The sequence below is a fragment of the Squalius cephalus genome (assembly GCF_949319135.1).
Source record: "Squalius cephalus genome assembly, chromosome: 9".
Lineage (NCBI taxonomy): Eukaryota > Metazoa > Chordata > Actinopteri > Cypriniformes > Leuciscidae > Squalius > Squalius cephalus.
This window is the reverse complement of record NC_137130.1, coordinates 38111600-38127651: the sequence shown is the minus strand read 5'-3', so window position 1 is coordinate 38127651 and position 16052 is coordinate 38111600. Positions and strand designations below refer to the sequence as shown.

Here is a 16052-nt window from a genome sequence, read left to right as displayed (position 1 = left end):
CGGTCTCACTGTCCATAACCAAGCCTACAAACATGCCATAACCACATACAATTCTGCTCTCAAAACTGCCCGGCCCAACTTCTACTCACAACTCATTCACTCAAATTCCTCCGACCCCCACACACTATTCTCCACATTTGAAAAACTGACCAAACCCAAGGACAATATAACCTCCACATTCACTACAGACAAATGCAATAACTTCCTCTCATCCTACCATACCAAAATCCATACCATACACTGTTCACTAGCATCCACTTCCTCCGCTTCTCCTCCTTCTGAACATCAACTCACTCTGCTCACACACCACAGCTTTTCATCCTTCTCTCCTCTGTCTCCCTCCGACACCTCCTACACCAACAAACTCCTCTCAACCATGAAATTCTTCAACTGCCAGCTTGACCCGATCCCTTCTCCCCTCCTCAAAACCTGTCAACAAATCCTCATCCCTCTCATCACCATCATCATCAACACTTCCCTTACGTCTGGATCTGTTCCATCCCCGCTAAAACTTGCGTCCATCACACCCCTCCTGAAAAAACCTGGCCTCAGCCCTGACAATCTGGACAACTTCAGACCTATCTCCAATCTCCCGTTACTTTAAAAAATTCTGGAACGCGCCGTCATCACACAACTCCACCAACATCTCCACTCCTCTCAACTCTTCGAAACATTTCAATCCGGATTCCGTCCACAGCACAGAAACAGCACTTCTTAAAGTCACAAATGATCTCCTCATTGCTGCCGACTCTGGTTCCATATCCATCCTCCTCCTCGACCTCTCCGCTGCATTTGACACAATAGATCATATCGTCCTCCTCCATCGTCTTCAATCTATTGGCATCTCAGACACAGCACTTCTCTGGTTCACCTCCTACCTCTCTGACCGTCACCACTTTGTCTCTGTTAACAATTGCAACTCCCACACCTCCCCTGTCACCCATGGTGTCCCCTAAGGCTCCGTGCTCGGCCCCCTCCTCTTCACCATCTACATGCTTCCCCTCGGTCAGATCATCCGCCACCATGGACTCCATTTTCACTGCTACGCTGATGATACCCAACTCTACATGTCTACCAAATCCATCACCCCGGCTATCCTCTCCACCATCACCAATTGCATTTCCAACATTAAAACCTGGATGGAAAATAACTTTCTTAAACTCAACGGCAATAAAACAGAACTTCTCATCACCGGCCCAAAATCTCTCCTCCCTTCTATTCAAAACTTTACTCTCCTTATCGACGGACATAATGTCACCCCCTCCCTCTCTGTCCGCAACCTTGGTATCATAATGGACTCCACCCTCTCATACCGAACACACATCAACCATGTCACTAAACTATCCTTCTTCCACCTCCGCAACATTGTCCGCTTTCGCCCCTCCCTTACCCTGTCAACAGCTGAAATCCTCATTCACACATTCATAATTTCAAGACTTGACTACTGCAATAGCCTTCTCTACAGACTTCCTACCAATCAACTACAAAAACTGCAATACATCCAGAACTCAGCTTCCCGCCTCCTCACCCACACCCGGTCCAGAGAACACATCACCCCCGTCCTCCAGCAGATCCATTGGCTACCTGTTCATTATCGCATTCAATATAAGCTCCTCCTCCTCACCTACAAGTCCCTCCATAACCTGGCCCCGCCCTACCTCACTGAGCTCCTGGAACAGCACCAACCCACCTGCCACCTCCGCTCTGTTGGCACCAATCGCCTCACTCCAATCGTCCGCACGAACCGCCGGACCTTGGGGGACCGAGCCTTCGCTATCACCGCCCCCACCCTCTGGAACTCACTCCCTACATCCATTAGAAACTCCGACTCACTACCAAACTTCAAATCAGTACTCAAAACCCACCTGTTCAAACTAGCTTTTCCTTAAAACACCATTGGTTATGTTTTGTTTTATTCCCCATGTAAAGCGTCTTTGAGCGTCCAAAAAAGCGCCATACAAGTGTGATGTATTATTATTATTATTAAGAAAGGTTTGTACATTAAATAAAAAAATTCAAACATTTGTAATGTGTGATAATGCCACAGTAAAGTATGTTTTTTTTGTTCTCTCTCCTAATAAAGGTGTTACAGTGTGTGTTAAATACTGCCTGATCTGCAAGACACCAGTCAGATTTCAGGAATACACTTCAGGTTTTCATAATTTCAATAATAGAATCATTTTGACTACTCGTCTATGTGCTATGATGACATCTGCCCTAATTTAAGAAAAAGGTATTTGTAATACATATGAACAGCATGTCAATTGATTTTAAAGTATGTATTTTTTTTTAATTACCACACTTTAAAGACAAACACGGCTCTAAGCTCGCGCTCGATCGGCCCAAAGTCCGGCATCCGACCAGCGCGGAAGGTCTTAACGTGTTACCGTGAGGCAAAGTATTTTTTGATTAAATGCAATACGTTTGAATATGTATTCTCTCGTTATTTCATCTGACTCCATAAATGAAAAGGTTTTAATGATATCTGTGGATCATTAATTGTAAGTGAATGTTTGACTATTCCTTTTAACTCTTTAATGAAAATAATGTCAAAGTCAGTTAGAATAATCAAATGTAACAATTTATTATGTCAGGTAAATGTATCATGCCAATTTCATAATCAATTCAAAGATAATCGATACAAAACATCAAATGCTCTGGAATAGAGAGAAGAGATGCAACCCAACATTAAGAAATACATGAGGCTGAGAGGTCTCACTCTCAGCCTCACGGGCCAATCTGAGGTACAGAAAAGGCCCCGAATTTCCGGCTGCATTTCATTATATAGGCAAACCTTTCACTTGTAAACATGTACTAACAAAAGAAATTTGCATTCAGAGGTTGCACCTTTTGGGGGTGTGTGACCATTTGTCAGGACCTTCCTTCTATGTTAGTTATCCATAATCTCTTAAAACCCTTATTACCTTTTGTTTTACTTATTTGGGAATGAGACATTTGTACCAGTCGCACTGTGACATTTTAAATGATACCAAACATGAAAGATACTCTGTGGTAGTCATTCACATTAAACAATACATTTTCTCGGATGAATTCAGATGATCATCTGAGCCTGAAAGAGAGGGGGTGAGGGAAGAGGGAATGAAATGTAGATTAGGATGACTCGGAGGTGAGACTTTCGTCTCGATGGTGCACAAGGGCTAGTTCAAATGTTAATTTCCATAGATGTCCTTTGTCCTCTCAGGGTCTGGTCGCTCTTCAAACAGACCGGCATTTCCTAATTTTTCAATTCTTACACGGCCATTGGGCGATTTCTGTCAATGATGGAGGACCTTCTTCAAGTGACAATTCACCACAACACCCAGAGGAAAGCAATTTTTCATTTCTGGGCAATGACCAGATATAGCTATGACTTTTCTTGTATTCGCTGTGGCCATGAACCACCTATCCTAAGTGCTGATGCTAATTGGAAGGTGGCCTTTGATTTACCTGGTAAGATATTTATAGAAATTACAGTGTATATAAATAACAGTAATTTATGACTGGTGTAGTGAATTTATGACATAATGTTTTCCACTAGTCAATCTCCTGAAGAGACCATGTACTGAGAATGTACAACCAAGTGACCTTACAGTTGATGCTGATGAGGGATGGTCATCATTGGAAAATGAGTTAATTTGTGTTGGTTTCAGTTATGGTAAGAACTATACTCACAAACATTAATTTATGTGATCATATGGATTGTCATTTAAATACTACATAAATGCTAAGACATATAATTTGTCCTTTCCCCCTTCATCACCTATAGAAACAATAGAGAGAAACCCTTTCTCCAGTGAACTGTCCTACTCATCTTTTGCCCCTTGGCTTGGATCCTCCTGCAGAGCCGGAAAAGTTTTAACAAAAACAGAGATCCTCAAAGGGTTTTCAGATCGTCTAAGTGACAAGTCGTCATCTGTGTACTCGCATGCTTTATTACTTATAAACACACATTTTATTTTGAATCAAAAAGCTAAATAGTTACATTTCTTTTTCAAGCCTTCCAAAAGTGCACAACTTGGAGTATCTGTTGCTGGCTCTGCCTCAGAAATCATTAATCGCTTGGAGGAGCTACTTCGATACAAAGACATTTACCCCAAAATGTTCATCAAACTACAGATGACTGGAGGTATGGCAACCATGTACAATTTTTCAATTGAGTTTGTTAGAAGAAATGTTTTAGCTTTTGTCAATTCTTTTTTTTTCAGGTGGTGTTCTCCATGTTGGCTGCCCACATGCCATTGTTTACGTTTGTTCACCTCTTTGGTGGCAAGGGTCAGTGAGGGACCACGTTGACGCGCTTTTGAATTTAAAAACTCCACCAACTATCTACATTTCAGGTGTAGCTGAACGTGTTGCACGACATGCTAACAACAGAACTCGACAGGCATTTTTCAGACCTTTTAATGGCAGATTGTGTGAGGCCACAGCTGAAAATGTGGCCAAGGCCTCAACCAAGGAGCTTGTCGTTCATTTACCCTGGGTTAAAACCATGATAGAAGGTGGACGTGTCCAGAGTCAAGGTAATGAAACCACTGAAGCACTTGACAAACCTCACCCTATCACAGGAACTTCAGATAGACTTTCACTGTATGACCGCTTTCATCAACGTAACCAAAAACAGGAAAAAGAGAAACTGAGAAGCTTTGATCTTGTCCCAGATCTCCTTGGTCTCATTAACTCTTCAATGGCAGAGCAACTCAACCGGGAACTTGCTAACTCTCGATACTTTCTTTGTCAGCTGAAAGATGTTTATTTTATGTTTGCACTTCGTTTGGTGTTCCATTTAGTGAATAAAACAATAAAACAATTTAGTGAATAAATCATTCATGGACAAAATGATAAGACAGACACAAGGGGCAGCTGAAGTTGGCCTGGATGGCAGGCTGAGTCTCTTCACTACATGAGAGATTGATATCTTATCTTAATTTGTGCATTTAACCTTATAACTATCTTGCATAAACGTTGATCTAATCAATGTGAATTGTTACAGATAGAGGCATGTCAAGGAAAAGAAGAAAGAAGTAATCTCGGGTGAAGGACTACACTTTAGCACATCACTTTTCCCCATCTTGAAGGAAAACAAGGTATCATTGCAAATATTTAGATTTGGTTTAGCACAAATTGATTTTCAATAACAAAATCATGCCATGTTGGAAATGTTTTCATAGTGTGTTATCATTCTACATGTCATTATTTACCTGTAGGACAAGCTTTCTGAATTGCACTACACAGCAACAGTTAAAGACTTAAAGTCACTCTATCCTGCACAATCCATTTTACCTGAATCAGAAGACATCCTACCCAACCAACCATGGCTGACTGATGAAGTATGTACAGTATTTTTGTGTGCCATGGGTATTACAATGTAAACATGGTTTACGAGGACACTTCCTGTAAACCAAATGGCTTAAAAAATACTGATACTCTTCTTTTTTTGTATTCTAAAAATGCAGGAAGTTTTCTGTGATGAGTAGGTTTAGGGGTACGGTTAGTGTAGGGAGATAGAATATACATTTTGTATAGTATAAAAACAATTACGCCTATGGAGAGTCCCCTTAAACCACATATTCATGTGTGTGTGTGTGTGTGTGTGTGTGTGTGTGTTTATGAAACATTAAAGGGATAGTTCACTTTGAAATTAAATTTTGGTATGTTTTAGCTTACCTGAAGGGCATCCAAGATGTAGGTGTCTTTTTTTCCGCAGAAAAACCCGTTTTTCAAACCGTTCTTGTCTGTTAGTCATTTCATGCAGGTATATGGATACTGACTCAAAGAGCTTGCACAAAGTCCAAAATAAAACAGTTCCCCATCGTCCAAATTAAACAATTCCCCATCGTAAGTACACATTGATGGCCTAAGACACGAAACGAGCGGTTTGTGTGAGAAAACGAACAGTATTTATATAGTTTTTAGCTCTTATAACACAGCCGCGTCCAAATGATCTGAGGGCTCGGCGGGTATAGATATACTAGATGTCGCCTTGGCTACGGTTCCGTTCCAATGAACTGCAGTAGCGAAGGCGACATCTAGTGTATATATCTATACCTGCCCAAGGGCGGGTATAGATACAGATGGTGCCCAACCAGAATGAGACTTTTACCGCCGCCGTTCCCGCGGCGGCAAAATTGGGATGTGTATTTGCTGCCTTTTACCGCTGAGTGGCGCTGTAATCACAGACTTTGAAAAGTGTCAGTTTATTCTCTTTATGACGTAATCTGCCGCGGCAGTAATCTGAGCTGAGGTCACAGATAAATTCAAGATAAATATTGTGGTTAAACGAATTCAAATTCATTAAATTTAAACAAAGTAGACACACGGTAACATTGTGTGCCCAGTTTTTCTATAATTTAGAAAGGTTATGTCAATAAGTTACTTGTCATTTACTTTGTGTTATTTTAATGTGTTTGTAGATTTATTAACTGAAACATAACAGTGAAATAAATTAAAATAATTTACCGTAAAATTAAAACATTTTCAGGACTTGCAGTTACTAACCGATGTTAGTCGGTTTAAGCATTCTTTGTTATATTCAGAATTAAATAGGCTTACATGTTGTATCAATTGAATTCTTTAATAAATAATCAACCACAATGCCTATTACTGCCGCAGCAAAAATAAACCAGTCGAATTTCAAAGTCGTTCGCGAAATGACTAGGCTATACCGGGTGCCGCAAGTGACAGGGCAAAACAGCAGCAACTGCGGCATTTTAAAAGGTAAATTTCCTATCTGTTTATTTAAAAAAAAAAAAAAAAACATGGCGCAAGATCTTGTAAAAAAACAACAACCGTTTTTCATTATTTGAACAAAAATGAGACTGATTGAATATGTAAAAATCTAAACAAACAAAGCAGAGAATAAAACAAACTTTTAGGGAAAAAATATAGGCCTATTATGCTACAACAGAATTGGTTAACATTAACGAAAGCAAAATATGTAAAAATACATTTCAAACAAACTAAAACAAAACAAATTCGTGGCCGAGTGGTAGGCTATAACTTACGTTTCAATAATTCAGATGACACGGGTTCTAATCCCGAACAAACATGGGCTACTTTTTTATTATTAATGCAGAGAGATTTGATAGTTCTAAAATATTGCTACACCATATTGTTTTTTTCTCCTATAGCCTATATTAAATATTTTATATTTATAAAATAAAATTACCATTAATTTCCATTTTACATTAGGGACAATTTTTATCCAACAGAATGGCTGAATTAACATCTGCATAATAATAATAATAATAATAATAATAATAATAATAATAAATAAACAGCACAAGGTCTTGTAAAAACACTTTTTTTAATAATTTTTTCGACACATAATTTCGAGACAGTAAATTGCTAATGTTAAAAAACATAAGCAAATAAAAAAAGAATATAACAAACTTTTAAAACAGAGAAAATAGTAGACCTAGGCTATTCAGACGATAGCTCTGTGGTCAATGCATTAACAATAGTCTCTCGGAGCTTCAAACGATCTGAGATCGAATCTCAGTGTAGCTGACAGTGTTTGTGTTTTTCCATTCTTGATGCTTAAATATGCATCTGTTTATTAAAGTCAATCATCTTGTTTAATTATCAATTTACAACATAAATTTGCTACATTCCAGTTGAGCCGCTGCAAAGACGACACATCTGATGAGGAAGACTGTCAGCCGATTGCACCAGAAAATGAAGATGATGAAGCTCGTCTTTAATCTGCTAAAAAGAAATTTGTGTGTGAATCATTCACGAGATTGAGATGACTGACAGTGATACCCGGCCATAGCAACGGAAGACATTTTTCAAAACAGATCGAACAAATCAGAAAAATACTTTCAATACAGTATTGCTTTCAATTAAAAAATAAACAATGAAAATGTAAAAGAAAAAGAAAATTAATTAAGTTTGAAAACCCATCGCACATTTCAAGGTATGAATAAAGTGTCGGAACAGTTTATTTATTTAAACAGGGTTGCATCGATAGAGTTTATTCCCTTTGTGATGCAAAATAAGAAACACAATCTTATTCTTGCAACATTTTAAATTTCTATTGTCAAAGAAATTGCAGCTAAATTAAAAAATTAAAACGGTACAAAATGAAAAAAGTTCAAAGCAACATAAATTAAGAACAGGCGTTTTTCTTTGTCTCTCTCGCTCTGGATATTTTTTTAGTAAGTTTGGTCTCCCTCACTGCGCGCGGCGGGTCTTTCTCGAAATTAAGCATTTCAGCGTAAAAAAACACCATACAGCTGATAATACTGTATATGTCGCTGTGTGTCATCCACACAAATCACGAAAGAAAAAACTGTAACAAATAGCTTTTGTTCCTTCAAAGATAGCCTACAACATGCCTTGCTGAATTCACCTCACAATAAAACGAGGTGGGTCGCGAATTAAAGAGCTCTGTATCTGCTAAATTGAAATTGTGTGTGGAAAACCTTTAAATACAATCAATAAAACTACAATATATAATTTAATAAGATATAGGGCCTACTGTACATAGGCTATGGACTTTTGGAGATTTTGAGATTAATCCTTAAAAGAATTTTGCCTTTGCCTGCTCATCAGGCTGGCTCCGACACTCTCCATATGAAAGACGGAACATTAACACCTCTGTCCTGCACCCCCACGATAAAGCAACTATTGCCTTCTCCAAACCCCCCACAGGCTAGCTGAGTTTGCAAAACAAAACAAAGAGTTTGCCACTCGTCGTGGTGTGCCAAAACACTTCATTATAAACTTCAATATTTCATTCAAAACAATCTCAAAACGCTTTGTGACATTTTGAAAAGCCGTGGATGCATTACTACTGCCACTGGAACCATGAACGCAAATACTGGTTCTGATTTTATTGTTTGTTGTTTAAAAGTCATATATATATATATATATATATATATATATATATATATTAACAGAACTGCTTTTGAAATTACGATTGGAATCATTATAGGTTACAGAAGTAAAGTCATTGTATAATAGGCTATTTGTTGCTTATTGTAAAATGGAAATGCATGGTGATTTTATTTTGTAAATAGGCTATAAGCAAAAAACTATGTTTTAGAACTAGACAAATCTCTCTGCATCAACAATAGACTATAAAATGCATTAATAGGCTAATATAAAAATATCAGTAGTCCAAGTTAGTTCGGGATTCGAAACCGTGTCATCTAAATGATCGTAACGTAAGTTCAACCACTCGGCCACGATTCACTCGTTGCGACATGGCCTAACGTTCCAGTGTGTCTTCATTCAAATGAACGCGCCGCCGCATTTGTCGAACACTAATTCAACATGCCAGAAAAAAACCTGGCTTTGGAACAATGCATAGCGCCACTCGTCGTCGTGTGCCAAAAAAATTACAATAGTTTAGTTTAATTTATTTCAGTGTTAATGTTTGAGTTAAAAAAATCCTCTACAAATTAAATTAACACAAATTCGGCTACAAGAGTCCTTTATAGGCTAAGTAAAAAGCAAAGGGCTTACAGTCTTAATATTTAGGCTACTTTGCTTAAATTCGATACATTTATTTTCAGTAGGGCCTAATAAATTTGTAGGGATGTAATTTCAGTATGCTTCACCAACGCTATGTATTCAATTAAAGTTCCAAGAGGTCTGGTATATATTTCCTTCCCAGCTGACACAAAAAAATCACAACTTGTGCTTGCTGCGAACGCAAGTTATTTAAGGTGTCTCAACTGTACACAGTCTACCATACAGTGTGAATTCGTTACAAGGTTTTATTTAATTAAATTAATGTGCAGCAATTTGTACAAATAGAGTCTATAGGCCTACTATACTGTTGTAGCCATTAAATAATCTCATTTAGTATCATTTGTGTTAAAATATTATAATGTTATTTTTTTCCATCTATGTTGAATATGAAAAGTGAACAGCACGAGTAAGATAGGATGCATTATATCGAGAGATGGATATGGAGTGGGTCAGACATGATTTTGACCACTTCATTAAGTTTTGTTTAGTAGAAAACCTTTATTTAAAGTGAATTTCGTTTTCTATAAATTGTATCTTAATTTGAATAAATTTTTCATCAACCAATTGCCTGTATTTAATAAGTAAGAGAAGCAAATATAACAGACACTAATCATGGAGGCGGTCACTTGCGTTGCACGTCAGCTGGAGCGCATCTCATCCTCCTAACTTAACGAAACTCAGCGTATGCCTCACACAGACATGATAAATACATCAAATACACAAAGCTTGAAATGTCTTCAAACGAAATAATTCAAAACGAAAAGAAAAAGGCTACTCTCTGATTATGTCTTTATGTGCATTTCTCTCTAGGTGCGTTCACTACAAATATGGCGATCGTCAACTTCATCTTTGCAGTCGACACTGTCAGAAAACACTAGTTTATTGATAAAAATCAATGTACGCATCACCGGATTTACAAATACACATCTTGCTTGTTGCACGCACACATATTATGTCGAAAAAACGAAATATTATGTTGAAATAACATTATTATTAATAATACATCTTTTAGAATATTTGATTAAATGCTAATTGTTGCGCTTGTTCAATTTAATAAAATTAAAACTTTAATTGTGATAATTAAAATAATTGAAAATTAAATATTTAGTGGCCAAGTTTTGCTAATTTAGGCTATTATATAGGCTAGTATATGCCTATTGCCTATATTAAGTAGGTCATATTAAGACAAGGCATATATTAAGTTATTTTAGCTGTTATGAGAAAAATAAATCTAACGAAATCTAAAATCTAAATCTAATAAATCTAAAAAAAATTCTAACGCCAATTCAACATGTCAGAATAAAACTTGATTTTTGAACAATGCGTAATGCCACTCGGCCTGGTGTGCCAAAACACTACATTTTAAACTTCAATGTTTAATTCAAAACAATCTCAAAACGCGTTGTGACATTTTTTTAAAGCAGTAGCCTATATACATTAAGGGCATTGAAACCATGATCTTAACTAAAACCCGTTCCGCGTAATCTCTGAAAAATTATACCACACTACTCCATGTATTTTTTTTTTAAGGACTGCTTTTGAAATCACTATAAATTACTATGCAATTGTATCGCTCACGAGAGCTCTTCATTTATCTAATTCCTCAATAGAATAGTAAAAATATTCAGCGTCATTGCTCCTAATATCGTCTCTATTTTTAACTTTTGATTCTATTTTTTCAGTTCTAAAATTGATTCTATCTTTGGTTCTATTCTGTTGTAGCCTAATAGGCCTATTTATATATATGAAAAATATGCCTATCAGGCTTAGGGTTTTATATTTAACCCACTTACATTTTAAAATACGGCTATTGCTGCTGTTTTGCACAATGTCCCTTTGCGCCACCTGGCGGTCATTTCGGGAACGACTTTGAAATGCGGCTGGTTTATTTTCGCCGCGGTGATTTCGCCGCGGCGGCTGGCGCGGCGGTAATAGGCATTCTGGTTGGGTACCATCTGTATGTTCCGGGGTGTTAGAGTAGTGATTTTGACCTATGATAGTTTTAATACCCTTCCATGCGTATGGCAGGTGAGTTATTTTCCTTAAGTTGTTGTTCAACTTTGTCTTTATATTGTCTCTTGCCCTGTTTGATTTTCGTCTGTATTTTCTTCTGAATCAGCTTCCCTCCATACCTGTCATTTGCTTTAAACGCTCTTTCTTTATCCACTAACAGTTTTTTAATTTCGGTTGTAATCCAAGGTTTTGAATTAGCAAACTGTTTCACACGTTTTGTCGGGATCACATTATCCACACAAAAGTTAATATATGACGTGACAACATCCGTATGCTCGTCGAGATCTACACAGTCAAAAATGCTCCACACTGTGCAGTCAAAACAGCCCTGCAGAGCTGTCCCACTGTCATCGTCCCACACACGCACTGATGCGATTTTTGATTTTTCCCTTTTCAGTTTTTGTCGATAAGAGGGCAATAAAAAGACTGTGTTATGATCTGACCCGCCTATCGCTGGTTTGTTGACTGCTTTGTAAGCGTTTTTTATGTTGCCATAACATAGATCAATTATTTTTGATCCACGCCTGGCGCAATTCACATATTGCTGATAGTGAGGTAATGCAGATGGCAAAGAGCAGCCATTAAAGTCACCCAGAATAAATTTGGGAGTGTCTGGGGACACTGCCTCAAGTTCTTGTATGTGGTGATATATCGCATCTGCAGCCGCTTTGTAGTTTGCGTCAGGGGGAATATACATTAGACATACAAATAGTTGCCCAAACTCTCGTGGTAAATATATAGGTCTTAGGGAAACTGATAAGAGTTCTAGATTTGGGGAATTGATGGTGTGTCTAATGATATGGTGTCTACACCACTTGGTGTTAATATACATGCATAGTCTTCCACCAATCGATTTCCCCGTAGCTTGTTGTTCTCTATCAAGGCATTTAGTTCATCTAATTTGTTCCTTAGCGATCTCACATTAGATCCTCTTGCACGAATGCAGCGTTTAATTCCTCCTCTCAAGCCACGCTTCCTCTTTGTCCTGACAAGTCGCTGTTCAGTTGGACGTAGGGATTCCAAGGGAATATCCATTGGAGGTGTCCACTGTAGCTGTGTTGTTAGGCCCAGCTGAAGTAGTTGATGTCTGCCGTAGGTTATTCTGAATGGCTCGGCGTTTGACAGGAGTAGAGAGAGTAGAGTGATCGCCAGAAAGAGTTCCAAGTAAGCCATGTTACCGTCACTGTGTGTTACTATTCTTGTCATTTTCCTTAGTAAAATATATATTTATTTCTTCTTGTGTCTCGGGGAGTGAAGTCACGTATGCGACAAGTCATGTTTTCAGCATGAGGTTCACCTCACGTAATGCGTACCACGCAGCGAGACAAACGTAACAATAATGGAGGGAGGAGAGAGATGTGCGTTTTTTAGCTGGAAATACAGTCACTATTTCGAGTTTGTGTCAGCTAAAGATGGCTACATTAAGGTTCGTTGTACACTCTGTGCTGGCGACAAAATGCTTTCTAGCTACAGAAACACTACGTCAAATTTGAAAAAAACATTTGGAGTCGCAGCACTGCACAGTCAAACAAATTGGTACAGAAATCGAAAACATTCACTCTTCATATGGACTACTCAACAAAGTAGTTGCAACAGTGACTGATAATGGATCCAACTTTGTCAAGGCGTTTAATGCTTATCAGCCTGTCACAGAGTCCGATGATGAGACGGAGGAGGGAGAGACCACCCCCATAGATGAGGATGTCACTTTTTTTAGATCTGTCAGAAATCCTCTCAGCTGAGGATGAAAGTGATTGCCAGCTGTCTCTTCCCCCGCACCACACGTGTGCTTCACACACCATCAACCTCATTTCCACAAATGATGTGGAGAAATATTTAATTTCCAATGCAGAGAGCAAGGCTGTGTACAGGAGCAGCACAGCAAAATGCACAGCTCTTTGGACAAAATCAAGTAGATCTACCCTTGCATCAGAAACAGTGGAGGAAGTCAGCAAAAGAAAGCTCCTGGTACCAACATCCACAAGATGGAATTAATTTTTTGATGCTGTAAAGAGAATTGCAGAAATCTAGCCTGGTTAAAACCAGACCATTCACAGTAGTAACTGAGTTATGGTCTGGCAAAGCTCCATAGACAAATCATTTCCAAAGGGGCGTCACAAACGGACGTCGCTCAAATGCCTCTGTCTGGGCGCAGTTGGATAGACCTAAAACCAATCAGAGCGATCGTCATCGTGTAAAGCCATATGCAGCTGCGTCCCAATTCGCCTAAGTTACACTACGCCATAAAAGTATGTACTCTTTTTGTGAAGAAAAGGTATTTACTTTTGAATGTGTAGCAAAAAAGTAGGCAAGCTTTGGGACATACTACTTCGTCATCTTTATCGGACGGATCTGTCGCGTGCATCCTGTCACTTAAACTGACTATCAGGGGATATTTGGGAATATTTAATTTAATTAATCAATCAACGATACTATTGATCAGCATTACCAAACGTGGACGTTCCACTAGAAACAAACATTGATGTATTGTTTTAATTTATTACTGTGAAGCTGCTTTGATACAACCTATGTTGTGAAAAGCGCTATATAAATAAACTTGACTTGACTTGACTTGACTTAAACTGCCCTGTCAATCATCGTGTCACAGTTAAAATCCTCTATTAAATCTAATTTAATTTCCTACCGTTTCGGAGAGAAATGTAGTAGCACGTTCATCTGCCAGTGGGTCTTTCATGGAGACTGTCCTCATGTGTTTGCAATTTGAATATAATAATGCATTTAAAAGTTGAACGGACGTCGCTCAAATGCCTCTGGGCGTGGATAGACCTAAAACCAATCAGAGCGATCGTCATCGTGTAAAGCCCGCCTTAACGTTTCTGATTGGTGCCGCGATTTATAGGCCATGGAAATGGGCTTGAATGAGCTCTTTGCCAGACTACTTCTCGAGCAAATCTGAATTTGCCGGAAGTTGTCTGGATTTTCCCAGGCTAGCAGAAATCCCCATGAGTGAGCTGAATACTCTGTGCACCAAGCTGGGAGTTAAGTGCTTCAAAGACAAAGAGGAGCAGTTCCTGCATGAGTACTGCACCGCCATGAAGCCTCTGACTGCAGCACTGGACATTTTACAAGGTGACTGTCCTTATGGGACTTTACTACCCACACTTGAAGTTCTGATGCAGAAGACCCTGGATGTGAAACATGGCCTCTCCAGGATGACTGCAGGCCTTCCAGATGCCATAGTGCAGGTATGCTCCATCTTTTAAGCTTGTTAAAATTTCTTGCATCACACTATTGATGAACATGGAACAGAATAGTCATTATCATTGCAAAAGAGGATTAAAAAAACACAAATGTCAGTAAGTAACCTAAAACAAAATAATATCCATAAAATTGATCCCACATTAGGCATGGTTTGTAAGTAATTCAATGACCTAATAAATAGTAGGCCTTGTAGGCATAAACATATCAATTATATTTTTCAGGCTATCCCGACTCGTTTTGCCGGTGTGCTGGACGACAAAGATGCCCTTCTTGCAGCTGTCAGTTGTCCAAAATTCAAACTCAGATGGCTGAGAGATGCAGGTAGGAGGGAGTGAGTAAAAGAGCTTCTGACAGCTGAGTGCCGCCGTACAACTGCTCCTGCAGCACAGAGCCCTGCCAGTGTGCCCACCACATCTGCCAGCCAAGGTGAGATGGACTTTTTCACTTTTGAGGCAGAGCCAGAGGAGACCTATTCTGCAGAAAATGAAGTCATGGACTACCTGAGGTCAGCCTATGACCTTCAGATTCTGCATCAGTTTTCAAACATAAAGAACATTTTCTGTATAACACTCCAGCCCCATCAAGTGCTCCTGTGGAGCGGCTTTTCAGTCTGGGAGGTTTGGTGCTCACTCCTAGAAGAAATAGACTTTCTGACAAAAGGTTTGAGAAGCTTCTGTTAATGAGGTACAACCACTGGTTTACTCGCCCCACTCCACTGTTTCACTCATAACATGGGATTACAATGTAAGATTAGGCCAAAGTAACAAAAGTAGACATGATATCAGCCTACATGTGGTGTTATACACTTGTTTTGTTTTGTAAAACCACTCCTTGCTGCTCTAATGCTGTGAACAACAGGTTGAATGTTCATAAAACATGTTAAAAAGAATTTAATAGTTACATTTATAAACAATGTAGATGATAAATAGTAAGTTTTGCCATTACAGTGTTAACAGTTAAATATTTCAGGTCAAGAAAGACTGTCTTTATTTTATATTTTGTAAAAACATGTATTTTTTCAGGAAATAGTTTTTAAGTTCAACTTAAAATGTCAGGAGATACATTGTTGACGTTACTGTTAAAAATGCACTTCCAATAAAGTGAGTGTTGGCAAAACCGGTTGTCATTTTTATGTTGAGGCGGCGGGGGTGTTGTCGGCAACTGCTGAATGTAACTAATAAAGTAACTTGTAATCTGACTTAGTTACTTTTAAAATCAAGTAATCTGTAAAGTAACTAAGTTACTTTTTAAAGGAGTAATCAGTAATCAGATTACTTTTTCAAAGTAACTGTGGCAACACTGGAGGCTAGTCTATACGCTGTTTTTCGGCGTGGCAGAGA

The 16052-nt window shown here is 38.5% G+C and overlaps 1 long non-coding RNA gene across 1 annotated transcript in view; it reads right to left on the bottom strand.

The window, feature by feature from the left end:
- Nucleotides 1-15867: 15867 nt before the first annotated feature.
- LOC307164168 overlaps nucleotides 15868-16052 on the bottom strand; it is a 112633-nt gene continuing 112448 nt past the window's right edge. The window contains exon 3 of the long non-coding RNA XR_013822230.1: nucleotides 15868-15936. This is a non-coding gene — a long non-coding RNA (uncharacterized lncRNA). The remainder of the gene's footprint in view (nucleotides 15937-16052) is intronic.